A 24792-nucleotide genomic window follows, 5' to 3' on the forward strand; every position below is an offset into this window, starting at 1 on the left:
CTGCCTCTACTAGAGATGACCTGAGATTCAAGCTTCACGTCCATGCCTGTTTCCCTCAGCTCGGCGCTGAACTTGCACTCTAGGTATTCCGTCTTGGTCATGCTCGGCTTGAAACCCTTACACTCAAGGGCCTGTCTCCAAACCTCCAGCCTCTCGTTAACACCTCCCCGTGTCTCATCAATCAGAACTATGTCATACGCGAATAACATATACCATGGCACCTCCCTTTGAATATGGTGTGTAAGTGCATCCATCACCAGGGCAAATAAAAATAGAATGAGCGTAGATCCTTTGTGTAACCCCATAACAACCGAAAAATGCTCCGAGTCACCTCGTACAGTCCTAACCCGAGTCTTAGGTCCATCATACATGTTCTTAATCGCCCTAATGTTGGCAACCGGCACACCTTTTGCCTCCAAGCATCTCCAGAGAACCTCTCTAGGAACCTTGTCATAAGCTTTCTCCAGGTCATAAACACCATGTGCAGATCCTTCTTCCTATCCGTATACTGCTCCACCAACCTCCTAATAAGGTGGATAGATTATGTAGTAGAACGACTCTGCATGAACTCGAACTGATTGTCGGATATAGACACCGTCCTCCTTATCCTCACTTCTACCACCCTCTCCCAAACTTTCATGGTATGACTCAGTAGTTTGATACCCCTATAGTTGTTACAACTCTGGACATCACCTTTGTTCTTATACAACGGAACTATCGTACTCCACCTCCACTCATCCAGCATCCTCTCCATCCTAAAAAAATATTAAACAGCTCAGTCATCCACTACAAGCCCGCTCTTCCCACACACCTCCAAAATTTAACCAGAATTTCGTATGGCCCTGTCGCTCTGCCCCTACTCATCTTACGCACAGCTCCCACAACCTCCTCAACCTTGATGCGCCTACAATATTCATAGTCACAACGACTCTCGGAATGCTCCAACTCACCTAACTCAATATCCCGATCCCCTTCTTCATTCAGAAGTTTATGAAAGTAAGTCTGTCAACTCCTCTTAATTTGGGCCTCACCAATCAACACTCTACCGTCCTCGTCCTTGATGCACCTCACTCGGTCCAAATCCCGAGCCTTCCTCTCTCTCGCCTTGGCCAGCCGGAATAACTTCTTCTCCCAGACTTTGTCTCCCATCTCCTCGTACAAACGACTAAAAGCCGCAGTCTTAGATTCCGTGACCACCAGCTTAGCCTTCTTCCTAGCTACCTTATACCTATCCCTGCTCGCTCTCTTCTCCTCCTCACCTGTGCTCCCTACTAACTCCAGGTATGCCGCCTTCTTCAATTCCACTTTACCTTGAACCACTTTATTCCACCACCAGTCGCCTTTGTGCCTGCCAAAGTAGCCCGTCGAGACCCCTAACACCTCTCTCCCAGCCTCCCTTATATAGTCTGCCATCGTCGCCCACATAACGCTCGCGACCCCGCTACTACTCCAGGATCCCATAGCCGCTAACCTCCCATCCAACTCCTGAGCTTTATCCTTAGTCAAGGCTCCATATCTGATCCTCGATCGTCCTCGCACAAACCTCTTCTTCCTCTTTAACATAATACCGATGTCCATCACTAAGAGCTTATGCAGCGTCGCGAGGATCTCACCCAAGATAACCTTGCAATCCTTACACAACCCTCTGTCATATCTCATGAGGAGAAGATAGTCAATCTGATTCTTTTCCATCACACTTCGGAAAGTAACCAAGTGCTCCTCCGTCTTCGAAAAACTAGAGTTCGCAATCACCATCTCAAAAGCCTTAGGGAAATCCAACAGCGAAGTACCTCCTCCGTTCCTATCCCCAAAGCCAAAGCCACCATGCACCTCGCCATAGCCACCTGCAGTCAACCCAATATGTCCATTGAAGTCCCCTCCTATAAATAACCTCTCAGTAGGCGTAACATTACGCACAATCTCATCCAACCCCTCCCAGAAGCGCCTTTTAGCCTCCTCATCCATGCCCGCATGCGGCGCATAGCAGCTAACGACGTTTAGGGTACACTCTCCAACCACTAACTTAATAGTCATTAATATATCTTCACCCGCCTAACCTCAACCACATACTCTCTTATATCCCTATTCACCATAATACCTACTCCATTCTTACCCTTCCGGACTCTAGAGTACCAAAGCTTATACTCGTTCGCATCCCTCGCCTTCGATCCTACCCACCTTGTCTCCTGGTCACATGCTATATTGATCTTCCTCTTCTGGAGGATCTTCGCCAACTCTATAGACTTATCTGTCAATGTTCCTATGTTCCATGACCCAATTCTCAACCTATAGGCTCCCTTATCCCCTGCCTCCTGCCCCCCTCCCCCAGGACAAATACTTACTCTACTATCCCAGACTACAGCCACTATACCTACAGCAGACTAAGGAAATCACTAACACACAAGAGGCAGCGGAACAAACTAGAAGAGAACAAGTTATAACTACAGACCTGCTAATATGGAGCTTAAACTAATGTGAACTAAAATGGCAGCAATATAGCTAACACAAAGAAGGATAACATGAATACGGGAGGTACCAACTCCCGCGAGTAGAACTTGGAGATTGTCTTGATGCACACGATGATGTTGCGGCACCTAGCGCGTTCCTGTCCAAATTCCCACCGCCTCTTGCTGACACTCGCCTGGGCTGTGCTCCAATGTTTGCACACACACGTCCCGCTTGTCGTCAATAGCCACCGACTCTTACCTGCAATACACACAAAACACCATGGCACCAAGAAAGAGGGGGGGCTATCACCGCTACCACTGGTGAAGCCCTAGCAGTAGCAAAGAAAGGAAAAGGGAGAGGAAAAGAAGGGGGGGGGGGGGAAGGGGAAGAAAAACACTAGGGGTGGGGGTGGCGGTTACACGCAAGTAATAAGAAGAAGGAAAGAAAGGGAACAAGGGGGCGTCACCGAAAAAGTCGCCGGCGGGCAGCAGTGCCGCACCAGCAAAAGCGAAGGGAGAGGAAAAGAAGAGAACATGGGGAGAAGAAAACCAACGAGAAAAAGAAGAAGAAGAGGAAAAGAAATGGGAAAAGGTGCTGCTGTAGTCACCGGAAAAAGGGGTGTTGGCGAGCAGCAGTCGCCAGAGATGACGCTTCTGTTAGTTTTGGGAGTGGGGGAAGAAGGAAGAAAAGAGAGAGATAGCGCATGAATAATAATAATAATAATAATAATAACAATAATAATAATAATAAGTGATTTAAATAAAAGAAAATTTGAAAATTTTGGATTACTTATCAAGAGATAATTTTAAAAGTTTGTTAATGGTAGAGATAAATTTATTCGGATAGTATAAAGGTAAGGGTAAATTTGGGCAGATAGCATAATGGTAGGGTAAATTTAACCGAATAGTATAACGGAATTAAATATATACAATATCCGGAAGTAAAGGGATATATTTGACCATTTTCCTTGTGCACGTAATTCCGACCCTTCTTTCACGTCGATCTGTCTTACATGACATTTACACCAATTGGTAGATTTTATCTACTAGCCTGAAAAGGCTATCATTTCTCTCATATTGGACAACTAGAACACGTTATCTCCTGCAAATTGAAACCTAAACTTTCGCATCAACGCTGGCCTACAGCCTAGTCGGATACTCTTCTTCTTGTCATATCATCTCTGTTAGTTTAATTTTTAAAGCAACATCCTGAGAAGAAAAGGAAAACTGTACTATCCCAAACTTTTAATGCCTTCTCTCAAGAATTTTGTCACTAAAAGGTAAGAGCCAAGAACTACTATTACTCTACTAGGTAGTAGGTAGCACTGGCTATTTAACTTTTTCTTTAATTCACTATGGTATTTAATATAATCTCACAGATTTATTCTGTTTTTCATGCCAAATGAATTGTTCCAGGAAACTGACTTTCAAATAGTTATCACTTCCTCCGTGTTTCTCTTTTATCCGCCAAGAATACTAGTAATTAGGAAGGTTTTTAATATATTTTACCCTTATTATATATTAAAATAAATATTTACTCATTGTATGTGCTATATCCATTTTTCAAAAACAAATATTATTAAGGACAAAACGGAAAAACTATAGCTCATTTTGTCTTGCATATTTTAGACAACTCTATTTAGAATTTACGACAGATAATTTGAGACAGGGGTACTATGTTATTGACTTCAAAGTCACTAAGGACCTGTTTGTACATAAAAAAAAAACAAATTTCTTTTTCAAAAATGTGTTTGCCCATCAAATTTTGCGAGTTTTTCAAAAAAAAATTGAAAATGAGTTTCTCAAAACCCAAAAAACCATTTTCCAAAATTTTTAATTTTCTTTCCCTCTCACAAATTTACAATATTTTTTAAAGTGCAATATATGTCCAACATAATTTCAAATTTCAAATACATCTTTTTAACTTAATTTCAAATATTTTTTTTAAAAAAATTACAACTTTTATGTCCAAAATATTTTGGGAAAAGGGACAAATATATCCCTCTACTTTCATATATTGTCTACATTTAACCTCTGTTATACTATCGGACCAAATTTACCCCTACAGTCAGCGAACTTTAAAAAATGACCCCTCAGTCTGTCAAGTAATCCAAAATCTCCGAAATCAGTTTAATTAAATCACTTGTTATTCTTCTTGCTCTATTGTTTTCAGAAATTACTATTGATGTGAATGCTAAAGTTTACTAGACTATACAATTTATTCATAAAAAAAAAAAAAAATTAACTACCAATGCACCCACTTCTCTTCTTAGCTTGTAATAATGGGTTTGAAATTGGTTTAGAATTTTTATTTATTTTTCAATCATATTCACACCGTAAAATTCAGTGGGTTTATTAATTGTGTATTATATGCAGCTGAATATCATGTATGTACATGTATATTCAAATATATTTTGCCATTGTCTTGTTAATATAAAGTACAATCGACTAACTTAAGAGTGCACAATACGTAGACATTTAATTCAAGCAAAGTTGAATTCGACAATATAAAGTTTCCAAGGAACTTCAACTTCAATCACTAATACTTGCAAAGTCTCCATACATTTGGTGCAATGAATTCATTAAAATTGAGATGTTGTAAATACTTTTAGAACTTAGAAAAGATAACTAATTTAGATTTTTCAATTTACTATACTTTATTTATTTGGTTGCATTATTTAATATTTTTTTCTCTTATTTTTTTCCCTTTAATTCAGAAAGTAGGCAAGTGCCAATTATTTTGAAAATAATGGAGCAAGAAGAACAACAAGTGATTTAATCAGAATGGTTTGGGAGATTTTGGGTCATTTGACGGACTGAGGGTAATTTTTTAAAGTTTACTGATTGTAGGGATAAATTTGGCCGCATAGTATAACGGTAGGAGTAAATTTGGCTCGATAGTATAACGGGGATTAAATATAAGCAATATATGAAGGTAAAGGGGGTATAATTGATCATTTTCCCTATTTAAAATGTATTGTGCCATTCAACAAATTATGTATTGTCTTTTTGTTATAAAACAATAAAAGAACAAGAGCAATATTGCATAGAAAGAGAGAGAGGGAGAGAATTCTTATTGATTTGAGATGAATTACAATGGAATAGAACCCTCTATTTATAGGGAGAGGGTGACTTAGCTACCAAGTAATAAACCCTAGAATCTCTCTAAATATAGACATTCACCATAAATAAAATTCTATTTATAACACTCCCCCTGAATGTCTATTCAACAGATAATGTGCCTCGTTAAAACCTTAACTAATATAAAACCCAGTTGGAAAAAATTATAGAGAAGGAAAAAGAGTACACATATCTAACAATACGCCTTTTGGTTGCCTCGTTAAAAACCTTGCTAGGAAAACCCAGTGGGACAAAACCTTGTAAGGGAAAAAGAGTGCAACGCGCATTAACTCCCCCTGATGAGAGCATCAATTCACATCCTTGAGCCTTCGCATTCCAATCTTGTGCACCATCTTCAAGAGATCTTTGGCAGAGATTTGATGAACAAATCAGCCATCTTAACTTGAATGAATATATTGCACCTTGAAATCATTATTCTTGATAGATATATAATGTATTCATATAATGTCGTGGAATGGCTTTCAATATCTCCATAGAGATATTCTCGCTATCGCATTATCATGATTATAGTTATAGCAAGATACATATATGCACAAATTGCACCGAGGAAGTGGTACTTCAAGATCAAGATTTGTATATGCTTCAAGCACTTAAATCCTTCATGGATTGTCATATAAGTTAAGTCATATAAGCCATATAATAGACTTTAGATGCATATTAAGTTTTCATGTCATGCTAGACATATAAGATATCAAAAACTGATTGCACATACCATTGATTTTATACTTTCAAGTGTTTGAACTACATGTTCAAAACTACATGTCTTTCATATGAAACAAATTCTATTTGAATTGTTTCTTCACACTTAAGATCCTCATATATATATTTAGCGCTGTCATAGATGTTGTCGACGAACATTTTATATCGGTTCCAACGTCCTTATTTTTCATAAAGACATAACATAGAGATCTCTTCATTCATATATTTAGGTACTTGAATCTCTCATGAGATTTAATGAACTGTTATGTCATGTGATCTTCTAGATCACTTGCCTCCTTTATTATGATCATTTTGATCATTTGCTCATCTTCTTTATCAAGAAGTTTATTTGAAACCGATTTGTCTATACGCTTTAAGCGTACTATAAACTTTGTCCTTCTAGGACATATTCTAATATGAGCATTTGCAGTGAGAATATAGTTACTTTCTTTGGCCTAGCAAATGCGTCTGACATGCTTTGCAATATATTGCAAATGAATTATCTTTTTTTTTATGAACCTCAAGTTCATATTATCTTATTCGAGGATCTAGATGTACAAATGATAATTCATTCCACGTAACTTTTTCACAACTGTTGTATCTTGTCTCCCCCTCATGTTAGAAAAACTAACTTGTTTCCTCGACTTTGAGAATCCATCTTTGTGCGCTATGGTGTTAATCAAAATATACACCGCACATCAATAATAATAAGATTGAATTATTTGGTTCCTGACCCTAAACCACTTGTGAGGGAGAAAATAATATACTTTCGTATACAACCTATATCAAACTGATATAGATAACTTTGTTCTCATAAGCAATAGTTTAATTATTAAGTGGAGGCACTCAATAAATTATTTTGCTAAACCAACTGTGATGTAAACCAACTTATCAAGATAAACTATCTTGAATAAAAAATCTGGAAATTATGCTCTAAATCATATTATTGAGCAAGTTACCTCGCAGATACCATGTTGCGGGTTAATAATAATCGCACATGTAACCATCTCATAGATGCATCTTATGTGGTATACATGGCTAGTGAATGGGTCCATATTCACCTTTGATATTTTCAGCATTCATGGAATTCAATCCCAATTTTAGTTGGTCTATTAATTAATAAGAACAAGCAACATAAGGGAATTCGTAAAGAACTTTCTAGTTCTTTGATATTTACCCATGTGAATTCTCTTTTATTTTGCACACCATACTTTAATTGATATGGCTAAACCAATTATGCCAACTGAATAAATTATCAACATTAATAAACTTCAATTTTACACTATGACGTGTGCAATCATCAATAAACTCCAAGTTTATTATGATATGGGTTTTTAGATCAATAAATATCCACTTTATTGTGGTATTTTTTTATTTGTGTAGTACAAACTGGAGAATAAAGCGGGTAGCTTTTCACATACATATTACCCCGCTACAAGTTGTAGTAAATGAAGATATTAAATCTTTCCTTTATTTATAGTCTCAGTATAACCAACCGCTTTCGCGAATACTTTAGAAACTAAATAAGTTTCTTTGAGACTTACTACGAAAATTTTATTTCTCCAAAATAGTAATAATTGGCTCTTCCAGAGCTCTCAATTAATTTGGTACTACCACATATTCATCAACATCAATATGGTGAATATCTCTTTTAAAGAGAAAGTTATACCATTACGGTTACGGTCAAAATTATATGCAAGTTCTTTCTTGCATTATTGTTGTCCTTTAATAATCACATTGCCCAAATATTTTGGCGTACAATAGGTACGTGACCAATGACCATTCATCCATAATAATGATATTATTTTCTTATATCATCTCAAACCTCTTTCTAGAGGTGAGTGTGGTATATTCACTACCACTAGCACGTTCATATTCTTCCAAGAATGAATATGTATTCATAAATAAGATGTTGTCACATTCACATCATGAATGGACTATAATCATCTATATATGCTTTATAAAATCTCATGTCAAATCGATGACAAATATTACTTTCACAGAGTGAAGGATTATTTTGAGAATCCTTATTATTCTCATTATCACAATGATGACGATTATAATTTCGTCTATTGCCACGTCCACATCCATTGATACATTCATAATAATAATTTTGTCTTCTTTCAGACTTATCACATACTGCTATCACATTCTCTTAAGGGAATGAGAATGGAGCAAATTCAATGGGACAAGTTTTCAATTCTTTGCCCACAATCATACATGAATTTGATCATGGCGAGGCATAGAAATTTTAAAACTTCGAGTGGTTATAATTTCTTACAAACTCCATTAGAGTTGTAATCAAAATTTATTGTCTTTGTTTGTATTTAAAATCAAATTATAAAATAAAAGAGAAAAATACGGTAAAATACTTACCTTAAATCCAGAATTTAATCATGAAGGAAATTCATAGAACAATTGACAATCATTATGATCAATCCCAAAGTTTCTACTCAATTGGTTAGAGTCTCGTGCTGATAACGTGTTATAAAAGAATAAAAGAACAAGAACAATATTGCATAGAAAGAGAGAGAGGGAGAGAATTCTTATTGATTTGGGATGAATTACAATGGAATAGAACCCTCTATTTATTGGGAGAGGGTGACTTAGCCACCAAGTAATAACCTTAGAATCTCTCTAAATATAGACATTCACCATAAATAAAATTCTATTTATAACACTTTTTCTTTTTGGTGTATTCCTTGATACCACTTGATGGTAACTTGTCTGACCAATTAGTTGGACACAATATATAACATACCACACCCCATGTTTGATATTAAGAGCCCGTTTTGGACATAATTTTTTTTCCCAAAAAAATTTCACTTTTTTTTCGAAATCAGCGTTTATTCATAAAATTTTTAATTTTCACTTACCCCTACCCCGAAGGAGTAGAGAGACTGTTTCGGAAAGACTCTCGGCTCAAGAGAATAAAAAGACAAAAGGAGACGATATTAGTTCACCACAGAGATCAAAGGGAAAATAGGAACATAAAATACAGAAAAAAAAAAGAAAAAAAAGAAGAAGAAGTAAGACACGACATTGCCACTAGCTATCTTAGACAAAAATCCTATCAGACTAGGGTCTCAAAGGTGCAAAGTAAGGCAAAACTCAACTACCTCCTAGTCTACAACCGTAATACTCGACCTCCACAACTTCCTATCAAGTGTCATGTCCTCGGAAATCTGAAGCCTCGCCATATCCTGCCCGATCACCTCTCCCAAATACTTCTTAGGCCGCCCTCTACCTCTTCTCGTGCCCTCCACAACCAGTCTCTCACACCTCCTTACTGGAGCATCCGGGCTTCTCCTTTGTACATGCCCGAACCATCTAAGCCTCGCTTCTTGCATCTTGTCATCAATGGGAGCCACGTGCACCTTATCCCGAATATCATCATTCCTAATCTTATCCATCCTAGTATGCCCGCACATCCACCTCAACATCCTCATTTCTGCTACTTTCATCTTTTGGATATGTGCCTTGTTAACAAGCCAACACTCAGCCCCATACATCATGGCCGGTCTAACCACCGCTTTATAGAACTTACCTTTGAGTATCGTTGGCACTCTCTTGTCACACAAGACTCCGGATGCTAACCTCCACTTCATCCATCCTACCCCAATACGGTGTGTGACATCCTCGTCGATCTCCCCTCCCCCGTGGATAACCGACCTAAGGTACTTGAAGCTGCCTCTACTTGGTATAACCTGTGATTCAAGCCTTACATCCACGCCCACCTCCCCCGCTCAGCGCTGAACTTACACTCGAGGTATTCCGTCTTCGTTCTGCTCAGCTTGAAACCCTTGGACTCAAGGGCATGTCTCCAAATTTCCAGCCTCTCGTTAACGCCGGCTCGTGACTCATCATTCAGAACTATGTCATCGGAGAATAGTATGCACCATGGCACCTCCCCTTGAATATGGTTTGTTAATGCATCAAAAAACTTTCAAATATGGTTTGATGTTAAAGCATCAAATCACTCACAAAACTTCAAAAAAAACTCAAACTGAAATTTATGTCCACACACAACTCTAAATTTCAAATAATATTTTTACTTGATTTTTTTTTTTTTTTTTTACCATTTTTGGAATTTTACAATTCTTGTGTCTAAACGCCTACCAAGTGGCTCTATTTATTTGCAGGAGGAATTATTAGTTTGGAAGAATATTGTATTGGAAACCTCAAGAGGCCATTTCCTTAAGTGAACTGAAAAGTACTTCCTTTTCAAAAACAAATTAGTGCCCAAAGGAAACAGAAAGACTGGGATTATCCTTTTGGATCATTCATCATCAAGATTCAAGAATCTTAAGTTTTTGTAAGCTTCTTTTTCTCTTAATAATTCCTTTTCACTTTTGGTTGATTTATTTTCTTTTTTGTACTCCTTTTTTGAGAAAAATAACAAAAATGATCCTTTATCTTTGAGGGTAAGTTTATGAACACAATTTTTAAGGTGACATTGGAGTTTCATAGTTTCTAGATGAAGGTGGTAGTGTAAGAGTTAAAATGAAGTAGATTTTTTTGGAAGAATTACTACTTTTTGGCTATTTTAGCAATGCAAAAATATTTGGTTAGTGTAAATAAGATTGAAAGTAGAATATGTATAGTTACTGATTACTCATTTATTGATATTGAAATCCTCAAAAAGCATTTCTTTTTTTTCAAAAGGAAGAACTGCATATATAAATGCTTTTATCTTCTTGATCTTGATGTCATTTCCTACTGAAGTCTGTACATTTTAGTTTCGTACACACTCTCTACCTTCGTAAGGTAGGCGTAACGTCTGCGTCTGCGTCTGCGTACACACTAGTCTCTTCAGACCCACTTGTGTGATTTCACTGGGTTTGTTGTTGTTGTTGATTTATAGTATGCAATATATGGAATTAATTCTCAGTCAATACTTCATTTCTCATGATTGTTTCATCTGTTTTTTTTTGTTTTTGTTTGGACATCTTCCTTCTCTAGCAAGAAGCCTGATTTTTATAGTTTCATCCAAAGATGAGTTCCAGAAATAAAGGGATTGCAAAGCCTTGTAATTCATCAGCAAAGCAGAAAGCTATATGTGAAACAAATACTACACTGAAGGTTGATGATATAAATGTAGGCGTAGAAGATATGCTAATGCTGATAAAAGAGATGGATGGGTAGTGTGCGCTAGAAAGTCCAAGAACAAGGGTGGAAGTAGCAATGCTGGGAAGAATCAATGGATTCCTCAGAATCCTACTCCAAAAGCCAAACTGGGAATGTGTAACAATATTGTTGGATCGTCGGGACAGGGTTTTAGGAATAACTGGTCTACGCCTAATTATCATCCTAGAAAACCTGCTGGCAGAGAATGCTACAAACCAACACCTGCTGCAGTTACTCCTGCCCTGAAGAATGGTTGGGATTGGTCATCTGTCGCTCGTTCCAATGAGGGCCAAGATACTTATTCTCCTGTTGCTGATGATGTCAAGGCCCATGATGGGGAGGATAATGAATCGGATTTGCCTGATGATGACAGTGATGACGAGCTTCCGAGTGATGACGACATTGATGATCAAGATGGGAATGAAATGAGTTATGAGGTGCGGAAGAAAAGTCGTTGGTTCAAGAAACTTTTCGAATGTCTTGACAGTTTGACTGTCATTGAGATTAATGATCCAGAATGACAGTGGCACTGCCCTGCATGCAAAGGCGGTCCGGGTGCAATTGAGTGGTTTCCAGGGATACAGTCAGTGATGACCCACGCAAAAACAAAAGGATTTAGGATGAAATTACACAGACAACTTGCTCAGCTTTTGGAGGAGGAGCTGCGTCGGAGGGGAACTTCTGTTGTACCTCCTGGTAAAGTGTATGGAAGATGGGGTGGCGGCGAATTTGAAGATAAGGAAATTGTGTGGCCACCGACGGTGATTATAATGAACACGGTGCTTGAAAAAGATGAAAATGACAAGTGGATTGGAATGGGAAATCAGGAGTTGCATGATTATTTCAGCTCTTATGCTGCTGTCAAGGCCGCCCGAAGTTCATATGGTCCACAAGGCCATCGTGGTGTGAGTGTATTGATTTTTGAGGCCACTGCCGTGGGATACATGGAGGCTCTACGTCTCAGTGAGCAGTTTTCTGATAAGGGAAGAGATAGAGATGCATGGGAACACAATCCAGATCTCTTTTATCCTGGGGGCAAACGTAAGCTTTATGGTTACATGGCCAAGAAAAGAGACATGGACAACTTTAATCGGCATTCACATGGGAAGTCAAGGCTGAAGTTCGAGATTCGGTCATATCAAGAAACTGTTGGGAATCCAGCAATGCCGATGTCAGAGCATAATCAACAGCTCCTATGGTTCAAGAACCAAGCCGCCAAGCACCAAAAGCGGGCTAAGGCTTCTGAGGAGGACAAGTTTGAAAAGATACAGCAGGATCATCGTGAAATAATCTATCAATCTAATGCAACTACTTCCTCGGCTGAGGATCATCGAGCCAGGGCTGAGAAAGTTGCAAAACTTATTAAACTCCAGAACAATGAAATGGACGAATTTGTGAAAAAGACGGAGAATGTGTGTCACGACCCAATTTCCAAACCCGGTCGTGATGGCGCATCTCGTGAAGACAAGGCCAGCCAACTAACCCAAATCGTCTCTTTAACAATTTTTAAATATAAATGAACAGATAAATACAGCTTAACGACAATAATAACCAGTATTTACAACCCAACACAACCCCACTGGGGTGTCACAAGTCACGAGCATCTAAAGAAACCTGAACACAACTACAGGGCCAATATTATACAAAAATAAATTCTTGAATGCTAAAGACAACATCCGGTGCCGCGAACGCTGGCGGTCACCTTACTCAGCTACAATAGTAATACCTTCAATCAGCTAATAACTCGCTACCGGGTGAACAATACCTGCAACTGCACGCGAAGTGCAGGGAGTAAAGTGAGTACTCCAACTCAATGAGCAATAAAAGTAAATAATAACTGAGCGGTAAGAAATCACGTAAAAGCACTCCATCATGCTATATAAGACAGTGCAAATCTTTGAGAAAACAGTAAAACCGTGAAAATCCTTTAGAAAATATCTGGACTCAGTTAAAACTTCTTTTGAAAATATCCATTCCAATAGTTAAGCAAATGAATGCGTAATCAGATAGTGCAAGTCAGCACATAAGTCAGCCCCTCGAGCACAGCACTCCACTAACAATTAAGACCAGGGCGTCTGGTAAACAGTGCAAGAAGTAGCATGAATGCCAATGAAATGAGAGTGCTGAATGTCATGACACGTAGTACAAACAGGAACCAATGCATGAATGCAATGCAATGCATATGACCGCTGCGGTGTNATCAAAAAAGAAATCGGAGCTCATTTGTTCAATATGATATCATTTATGCTTGAAGAAACGGCGTCGAAACATAAGAAAAACGAGCGCAACACAAGCCGAACCTATTCAAAACTCATCCAAGGCCCTCGGGACCTTAACCAACAATTCCAACAAGTCATATATCTCTACCCGAACTTAGTCAAACCTCCGAAACACCCAAAACAACACTAAAATACCAAATCAACCTCGAATTCAAGCCTAAGAACTTCTAAACTTCAAACTTTTTCCAATTCAAGCCTAATTCTACCACGGACCTCCAAATATATTCCGGACACACTCTGAAGTCTAAATCACCCAACGAAGCTAATCGAATCATAAAAATCCAAATCCGAATTCTTTTACTCATAAGTCAACTTCCGGTTGACTTTTCTAACTTAGCTTTCTAATTAAAAGACTAAGTGTTCATTTCACTCCAAAATTACTTCGAACCCAAACCTACCAACTAGATACAACTCAACACAGCTGAACAACACATAAAGAAACAGAAATGAGAGAACGGGGCTACAACTCTTAGAACGACTAACCGGGTCGTTACAAAAAGCCCCCCTTTTCTAGGAAGGTTCCCTCCCTATATATAGTTATGGAATCCTTATTATGTTCTTGGTCAATACACTTTCACACCACGTCCGCTTTTGTCATGACCCAATTCCCATACCCGGTCGTGATGGCGCCTCTCGTGAAGACAAGGCCAGCCAACTTACCCAAATCATTTCTTTAACAGTTATTAAACATAAGTGAATAGAATAATACAACTTAACGGCCATATTAATCAGTATTTTCAACCCCACATAACCCGACCGGGGTGTCACAAGTCACGAGCATCTAAGAAGTAGGAACACAACTACAGGGTCAGATATATATAAAATGAAATCTGGAATCCAAAAGATGAAGTCCGGTGCCGCGAACGCTGGCGGTCACCTTGCTCAGCTACATTAGTATTACCTTCAGTCCGCTAATCACCCGCTACCGGGTGAACAATACCTGCAACTGCATGCGAGGTGCAGGGAGTAGAGTGAGTACTTCCAACTCAGTGGTAATAAGAGTAAATAATAACTGAGAGACGAGAAATCACGTAAGAGCACTCCATCATGCTATATAGGACAGTACAACCCTTTGAGAAAACAGTAAAACCGTGAAAAAAATCCTTTAGAAAATATCTGGCTCGGTTTTAAAAAAAACCTCTTTTGAAAATATCCTTTTCCAACAGTCAAGCAAATGAATGTGTAATCAGATAGTGCAAGTCCGCACATAAGTCAGCCCCTCGGGCACAACACTCCATCAACAAATAACACCAGGGTATCCGGTAAACAGTGCAAGAAGTAGCATGGATGCCAATGATATGAGAGTGCTGAATGTCATGACACGTAGTACAAATAGGAACCAATGCATGAATGCAATCCAATGCACATGACCGCTGCGGCGTGCAGCCCGATCCATTTGGGTACCCGCGCTCACTGTGGGGGTTCAGACTCCGGAGGGGCTCCTACAGCCCAAGCGCAATATCAATATAACACCGCTGCGGCGTGCAGCCCGAGCCATCCATATATCCAGAAATCACTATAACACTGCTGCGGCGCGCAGCCCGATCCATGCTCAGTCCAGAAATGCACATAAACCCCTTGGGCAATAATAAAATAGCAGTTCTCAGCTCAAAATGTCAGTAGAATATCATTTAAGTTTTCAAATCATGAAAAATGGCTGAATTTGCAAAACAGTATTAAAACCCTGGACCGAGGTCAAATAACATGCAAAGTAATGCAAAATCAGTGATATCAATCCCTGAAGGATTCAAATAGTCGGCACGAAGCCCAAAATATGGCAATCAGCCCAAATCAAGATGATAACAAGTAGTTTCAGTCAAATACGTAGTAATTTCATCAATCGGGACGGACCAAGTCATAATCCACAACGGTGCTCTACCCCACGCTCGCTATCCGGCGTGCAAGTCACCTCAATACAGCACTATGATGTGCAAACCCGGGGTTTCAAACCCTCAGGATATCATTTACAAGTATTACTCACCTCGAACCGACGAAATTCCTAGCTCGCGACGCCTTTGCCCTTCAAACCGGCCTCCACGCGCGTCGAATCTAACCAAAATCAGAACGAATACATCACAATATGCTAAGGGAACAATACCTAATCGAAAACAATCGAGAAATAGCAGAAATCTCGAAACTAGCAAAACCCGAGCCCCGGGCCCACTTCTCGAAAAATTACGAAATGCACATCACCGGATTCCTCGTCTCGCCACGAGTCCATACATATAAAATTCACCAAAATCGGAGTTCATTTGACCACTCAAATCCCTAGTTTAACTTTCTTAAGTTTCAAGCCCTAACCTCCATTTTTACCCTTTAATTCCTTGGGTTTTCAGTGTTAATCCATGTTTATACACAATAATATCATAATCTAAGTCCAAGAATCCATACCTGATGATAGCCCTCGAAACCCTCTTCAAAAATCGCCCAAAATCTCCTTAGTCCGAAGTCCAAAATATTTCTTCTCTTTCAAAATCGTGAAAACACTGTTCACTTAAACCCAGCCAGGTCTCCGCTTCTGCGGTTGGGATACCGCACCTGCGGTTCCCGCTTCTGCGTCAAAATAACCGCTTTTGCGGTCTAACTTAAAATCNATGCAAGCCATTCGGGCACAGTCAAATTGTTCATTTTTAGTTTCAATTATTAGGAATTATAGAGCTAAGTGTTTAAACCGTTTATTTATTTACTAAACATTTCGAGGCAGTGTCTAACTCAGGACTGATATCATGAAATATGCTAAGCATCATGGAAGCAGTGATAAGGATCCCTGAAGGATGCAAATGATAGGCACAAAGCCCCAAACATATTCATAAAATCCAAGTAGGATGATTACCAAACAATTTCTAGTCAAGAACACAGTACGAACATCAATCGGAACGGACTAGGTCACAATCCCCAGTCACAATCGACCCCGCACTCGTCATAGAGTACGTGTCTCGCCTCAATATAGCGTCACAATGTGATATACCGGGGTTTCAAACCCTCAGGTCATCATCTACATCTATTACTCACCTCTAGCCGGCCGAAGACTAGCTCGCAATGCCCTTTCCTCTCGAATCGACCTCCTCGCGCGTCGAATCTGGCCAAAACCACAACGAATACGTTACAATGTGCCAAAGAAACATAACCCAATCGAAAAGACTCGAGAAATATCAAAAATCGCAAAATTAGCAAAACCCGAGCCCCGGGCCCACTTCTCGAAATCCAGAAAACTTTACATCAAAACGATCCTTATCTCGCCACGAGTCTATACATATCAAACTCACAAGAATCGGAGTCCATTTGACCCCTCAAATCATCAATTTAAGCTCTCTTAAGTTTCAAGCCCTAACCTCCATTTTTAGCATTTAATCCCTTAAATTTCAGTGTTCAATCCATGATTTTACACTATATAAACATAATCCGAGTCCAATAGTTCATACCTGATGAAGCCCCTTCGAATTCTCTTCAAAATCGCCCAAGAAACCGCCTAAGCCGAAGTCCAAAATATTTTTCTTCTCTTTCAAATTCGTGAACCACTGTTCACTTAAACCCTGACCGTTTTTCCGCTTCTGCGGTTAATATGCCGCACCTGCGGTCACCGCGTATGCGACCAAACGATCGCTTCTGCGATCTCACTTAAATTCCCCCGGACCGCTTATGCGGTCTAGAACCGCTTCTGCGGTAGCCGCATTGGCGGATCCACGTCCGCTTCTGCGGAAAACCCTGGTCCCTCAAGGACCGCTTCTGCGACCAATACGCCGCATCGGACGGAACCGTCTTATCGCCGGTTCCCTTTTCCGCAGATGCAGAAATGACAGAACCAGCAAACTTCAAACATGCAACAAACTCCGAATTCTCCGTTTAACCACCCGAATTCACCCCGAGGCCCCCGGGACCTCAACCAAAAGCACATACATGATCTATTACCTTATTCAAACTCGCTCGAACCATCAAAACACTATCGTTAACATCAAAATCCTCAATTATCCTCAAATCAAAGCCTAAGTTTCTTAAAAACTTCCGAATTACGCATTCGATCAAAACCCGACCAAAACACCTCCGAATGACCTGAAATTTTGCACACATATCCAAAATCACCTAACGGAGCTACTGCAACTCTCGGAATTCCATTCCGACCCTCGGATCAAAATCTCACCTATCCACCGGAATTCGCCAAAATGCCAACTTTGCTAATTCAAGCCTAATTCTACTCCGGACCTCCAAAATCACTTTCGATCGCACTCCTAAGTCACAAATCACCTCCCAAAGCTAACCGAATCACCGGAAATCACATCCGAGCCTTCTAACTCATAAGTCAACGTTCGGTTGACTTTTCCAACTTAGGCCTTCCTTAAAGAGACTAAGTGTCTCATTTCCTATCCAAACCAATTCAATTCAACTATAACTCACTCGTTGCTGATAATGAAACATGAAGAAGCATAAAATGGGGCAAACGGAGCGGTAACCCATGAGACGACGGGTCGGGTCGTCACATCCTCCCCAACTTAAACAAACGCTCGTCCTCGAGCGTACCCAGAGTTGTCCTAGAAGCTAACCAACAGCTGAATAACTTTACCAAGCATATACCCGGGGTGATCTCACGTCACCCTATCTCATATAGGTCCGACAACACAATATAGCCGAAATCTCACAGTCCATTTAAACCATAAACCATAGAACCACATTGCACTTTCCGAAATCATACACAATATCAGAACCTCACATCTATACCCAGAATAAACCCGAACCAGCTGTAATAACCCATACTTGCAACCTCAGGTGAAATCATATGATATACCACATAATCCAAACACTCGAAACGATAGCCTCTATTTACAGCAGTTGCCCATAATAACCAAATACCGATAGAAAACCTTTTATTAGCTAAAGTCTTATTCCAACACTTCCATATACTGCCAACAACAAATGAAACACGCGATAAACCGTAACTATTCCTCAGATCAACCATTCATGAAGCCACTTCCCTTTGACTAATATCACAACAGATTTCCGGGCCATACCTTGATATTATCTCTCTAACGAGCTGCAATCAATTCTGTTCGTATTCATTAATGACTCTAAGGATCACCTCGAATCCAACACACCACTCTGGTGATATGATACCTCAATACAGGCCTAAGCCACAACTTGCATAATACGCGTACCAACAAGAAACGACCTGAATATACTCAAATCATGAAAATAACTCAAACAAAAGAGCTGTACTTCAAGCTCATCAGTATCATCACAACACAAGGCTGAGACCCCGTCTCACATCATAGAAATAGAACACCTGAATCTACCCCGAAAGGTCATAACCCACACTCCATTTACCGAGCAACATCCGATTACTCTTCCCGCTCGACTTCCACTATGAATTCCCAATAGATCTGTACCACGTGTGCCCATAACCAACAAATCATAACGCCTCACAGCACAGAAAAAGCAACTCATAGATCTCCCCAGATCACTAACAAGTTCAATAACGATCGAATCCACCTGTCCCTCAACAATACAACTCAAGACTAACCAAGCTAACTCAAGCTAAATACGTAGCCACATTGGCCTGCCAACGAACTCAATACCAAGAAGCCTGAAGCTGCTCCTTCCACTACTATAACTCCTGCCAGAGCCGTACGATACGGTGCCCGACACCAAATAAATACCGAAATCCGCCATCTCACCCGGCGATATGCCCGGCCACAAAAAAAGCATCCGAAAAGTCACTCAATACCGGAACTGAATCAATGGTAGAAACCTCTGCACTGACATCCATCACGAATGCCCCATTAAGAAAAGCAATCCTTCTCAGCCGTCCGCTGCATCTTTTGAAATATATACCACTCTGCAAGAACATAATCCAATGCACCTTGCCGCTCAACCTGTGGCATTTCCGGCCTAGCCCGTTGCACAATAGTCTAGAATAACCCAACACTGAGACAACCAGCCTACAATCCATTATCATATCCAAAATTTGGCATACCAAGCAAAGAAAGATCCACTCGGACCTCTAATTCCCAATAACCGCTAGACGGTGCCGATACACACGATTTACAACAACTGCATAGCCTGAACACGAGAACTCCTAGTCTCCAACTCCATATAGCACACAAATCACTATACCTGATCCCAAATTGCGCCGTACGAATACATATCACACCTCAAGTACCCAATCATCCCACGAAAGGTATTCTAAAGTTTCCCTGTGCCATCAAACAAACTCAGATATCAACAGTCGATCCCAAATGCCGCAACACTACCGAAGTATTATCAGTTTACATCACATTGCCCTTTTACTGGAACATATACCCCCGTCGAATCACTATGGTTGGCAATACCATTTTCCTTAATCATTTGAAGATCGATTCTTTAATCACCTGCAGCTGCCCGTGCTGCTTAAGAATTTAATGACTTTCCATTATGAACAGAACCGTAACCTTACACACACAAATCCCAATCCTCCACCACATATCGCATATACCATACCACACTAGTATAACATGAGAACTCCATCTCCCTTCCTAACCACAAACATCTACGTACTCCACTAGTCAAGAACTCTCCATCAATCCCATCAAGAAGAGAAATCATTACACATTCCATGCTTCGCATGCCCATAGGCAATTTATACGTCTCTAAACCACGGTAAAACTTATCAAGAACTCTCCCCCAATTCCATTGCACAAGCTAAATTTGCCAGGACTGAATCCTTCTACTCGAACCAAGCTAAGCAAGCTGTCAGAACTCAAGAGCCTTGCTGCACAATACCTGTAAAAGCCCATTACCTCGAACACATACGAAGAATTAATCACATCCTTACCATACCGATTCGGTCTACTATCAAGCTATTCCATCTATCTAATTTTCCTTTTTAATTCATCATCCACTTGAAATTTCTCCCGCGCTGTAGCATCACAATGCCTCAATCTAAGCTTACCACACGAGACTCGAACATAAGACCACACTGTCTAAGACCCATAGGCCACTGAATACTCTCTCAATTGTTTCCCAGAAATACCACATTCCAGAATACTTCACTCTGAGAACTTTCTGCGAATCTAAATTCGCTTCCTTTACTTTCCAGGTATCGACACATAGGATCCCATGATCAACATAAAAATACCACAAGTCTTGACATTTTCTATTGAAAACACTGTCTTTAGTCACATACACCACCTTAAAACACCTGAGTGCTACATGTAGATTCTTGAACACATTAAAACCATTCTCAAGAGTCATTCTCTCTTATTCATCTGCAAATTACCTGAGTTTAACGAGAACCACTCGTGCTTTATTGNTATCGAAGCTACAGCAACTCTCGGAATTCCATTCCGACCCTCGGATCAAAATCTCACCTACCAACCGGAATTCGCCAAAATACTAACTTCGCCAATTCAAGCCTAATTCTACACCGGGCCTCCAAAATCAATTCCGATCGCACTTCTAAGTCACAAATCACTTCCCGAAGCTAACCGAATCACCGGAAATCACATCCGAGCCTTATAACTCATAAGTCAACGTCTGGTTGACTTTTCCAACTTAAGCCTTCCTTAAAGAGACTAAGTGTCTCATTTCTTATCAAACCAATCCAAATCAACTCTCGCACACCACATACCGATAACGAAATATGAAGAAGAAATAAACGGGGAAAACGGAGCAGTAACACATGAGACGACGGGTCGGGTCGTCACAATGTGATAAGAGATCATGAAGATAGGCTAGCTTCCTTGAGACACAAATATTGGCTGCAATACTCGGAAGAGGCGGTTGCACTCGAGAAGAAATTGGACGTCGAACTGGCCAAGCTTAGGGGGGAGTACTCACCAATGACGCAATAGCAGGTTAAGAGCAGTGATGCCATGTGAACCTATAGTAAGACTATTCGAGCGTCATCGTAGCTTTAATATGTGCTTCTGATCTTTTTTTATCTTTTGGAAGATGTTAGTTTACGAAGCTAATTAAAGCTGTCATTGTTCTTCTTTGTTATTTTTATTAAGTTTTATTGTGTATTCCTTGATACCTTTAGTTTTGATTTAGTGGCTTTGGATTAGTCTGCATGTTAATTGTCAAGCACTCAATATAGATAGTAATCCATTAGAATTTGACAAAGACTGGAGCCATTCTCATTGTCAATGATTGAAAGATTAAATTAAAATTTAATTGTGATAGACGTAATAACAAAGGCACATTTATATGATGAAACAATATATTGGATCAAGTGCCGTCAAGTTAAATGTGGAAAATTATCATAGACCGATAAAAAAATTCTAACCTGTATAAGGATTGCTTATTAATCTTTGATTGTATAGTTTTTTATTTTCATACATTTGTTAATTAAATCGCGACATAATTTATATTTATCTATCAATCTATTTATACACGAGCTAGCCTTAAAGGTGTGAGTTCGGCAAAACTCAGTAGCTTTGGTTCTAATACTACATCTATATTAAAAAATTGATTGAATTTATATATATACGATATTGGTAAAGCTGTTGCGATGTGACCAAGAAGTCACGGGTTCAAGCCGTGGAAACATCCATCTGGAGTGTGTTTTCTCAAACGATATGAATGGACGTTTCTGTTGGACCAAAATCTGGATCTTCCTGGATGCAGATGCTTATACATTGGACTTGAGCACAGCAATTTTAAATTTGTTGGAACAAGAATTAGTCATATAAAGGTGGTTTCTTTTACATTCTAGAGGCAAAAAACACTCGAGAAAACTACTATACTCATGTTCTATTGAAGAATTTGCTAAAATATTCTTTATCATGCTGAAAATTAGAACATGAAGCTTCAAACATAAAGGCGTAAAACACTTTTAGCAGAAAAATGTTGGTGTTGAATTGTTCTAGCATTGGGAAGTTCCCATGAGTCAGGAAGAGTCTTTTTGAATTTCTTTTCTTAGATAAGTAAATATCATTGTTATAGTAACTAAATAATAAGGTTCTTGCAGATAAGTTTTGCATCATCTAATGAAGATGAACTTATTGCCATATCCGGCAGAGACATATTTCATTCAATTCGGAAAGATCATGGTGTACTATAAAGCTGTCCAAGCCAAAGGAATCTTGTTCCAAATGCTTAAACCTGCAATATGGCTTTTGCTAGACCGGGGCGGCTCAAGAAGATCTGTGGCCTAAAGCCAATTTTTAATCTGGGCCTTTCAAAAGAAAAAAATAATAATTCATCTATTTTTTTAATTAAAGTCTATTTTTCTAGCTTTTTAAGATGTAAAGTTGTTAATAGTTTCTTTTTATAAATAATAATTTAATATCTCCTAAGATATTGTTGATTTTAGATAATAGAGCCATATTCAAGAAGTTGATAACTTGATATCGAAATTATTTTTGATGGTCTGATATACTTATTGAAACACTTGAAACCTGAAGGGAAAAAAAGAATGCGAATATAGTTTTATTCAACGATACTCTTCAACTCTTGTTTTTTTATAGAAAAAATAAAACTCTTTTCTTTCTACAAAGAACAATATAACTTTTGATCGGAAAAGGAGAATCACTCTCCTAAACCTTTGTCGCGAAAATAAAACTTTTTATTATTTAATTTTATGATTAACATAATTAGTGAAGTACCTATATTATTATTTCCCTTTTACATTACTCACCAAAACATGTAATAAACTTTTAGAATCCATTTTTTGGTATCTTCAATAGTCCAAGTCTTATTTTTTATCTTTACCTTTTATAAAATATTTTACTTTTTTATTTTAAAATACCCAATATATTTAGAGACTACCTCTAAAGATTGATGTGAGATGTATATGATCCAACTTACCTTAATTAGATATATTGGATTCGAGTATTGTGGTTAAACAAATCCTGTCAATTTTTGTTCTTTCTTTTACTAGGCCTTACGCGGTACGAATCTAAATTAGTCGGGATCTCAATACAAATATGTGTAGAAAAAAAAAAATTTTGGGGCCCCCAAAATTTGGGGAGAAATTCAAAAATAACCAGATTTACAACTGGTCGTTCAAAAATAGCCCAATTTCAAAAGTAATCGAAATTTAGCCACTTTTTATGTAAAGATAAATCTGAGCGAAAACACTGTTCAAAACCCGGAAAATACTCCAGTATATTATGCTGGAGTTCCAGCATAAGTATACTTGAACTCCAGCATATTATACTGGAGTTCCAGGATAAGTATGCTGGAACTCCAGCATAATATGATGGAGTTCCAGCATAAGTATACTAGAACTCCAGCATAATATACTGGAGTTCCAACAAGTATATTGGTCCAGTATAATATACTGGAGTTTGGAGCACCGGTGCTCCAGTTTCCAGTATATTATACTGGAGCCAGCAAAGTATACCGGTCCAGCATAATATGCTGGAGTTTATACACAAGTGCACCGAACTCCAGTATATTATGCTGGACCGGTCTCTATTGCAGCAAAATATTAGCTATTTTTCACTGACTTGGTAAACGCTGACTATTTTTGATTGACCAGTCCGATAACTGCCTATACCGTACTATTTTTACCAAAATTTGGGGGCCTAACGCCTTTGCTTTAATGGCTTGACCCTTGGGCCACCCCCTAGACAAAGGTGTTAAGGTATTTTTTGTAACGCTTGGATCACATGGGGTATTCTTATGCTCCAATGCAAAGTCCAATCTTGAGAAACTTGCTTTCAAGGAATCAGCTTTTTGGGGCTTCAAAGTGTGGGCTTTCTGCATCAGTAGTGAGGCTTACAGGTGCTGGAGATTGCTTAGTAGGTGGGACGATAGCTCCGTTGTGTGCTGGTTTGGATGTTATGCAAAGTGTAGCAGTTGAGATTGCAGCTGCTAAAGTTGCTGTTGAAGTAGTAAGCAATGTCCCTGCAGAGTATCGTTTGGCCAGACTAGCAAGTATATTCACGGTATGGTTTGGCCTGTATGTGTGACATTATTCACATTCTCGATTGACATTACATGCTAAAATACAACGCATATTTAAAGTATCGCAGTAAGCTTTGTGCTCAGAAGGTTTGTTTTTATGCTAATATTGGCTAACATATAAGCATATTAACTCTACAATACCATTTCGCTGTTGACTCCTTTTCACAAAATCAGTCTTGTCTCGTAATAATTGATAAGAATTGACCTTGGGCCTAACT

At 39.1% G+C, this 24792-nt stretch overlaps 1 pseudogene; it reads left to right on the forward strand.

The window, feature by feature from the left end:
- The first annotated feature begins 11282 nt into the window (after positions 1 to 11282).
- LOC109213054 lies at positions 11283 to 21513 on the forward strand (annotated as a pseudogene).
- Positions 21514 to 24792: the final 3279 nt, after the last annotated feature.

The sequence above is a fragment of the Nicotiana attenuata genome, unplaced genomic scaffold (assembly GCF_001879085.1).
Source record: "Nicotiana attenuata strain UT unplaced genomic scaffold, NIATTr2, whole genome shotgun sequence".
Lineage (NCBI taxonomy): Eukaryota > Viridiplantae > Streptophyta > Magnoliopsida > Solanales > Solanaceae > Nicotiana > Nicotiana attenuata.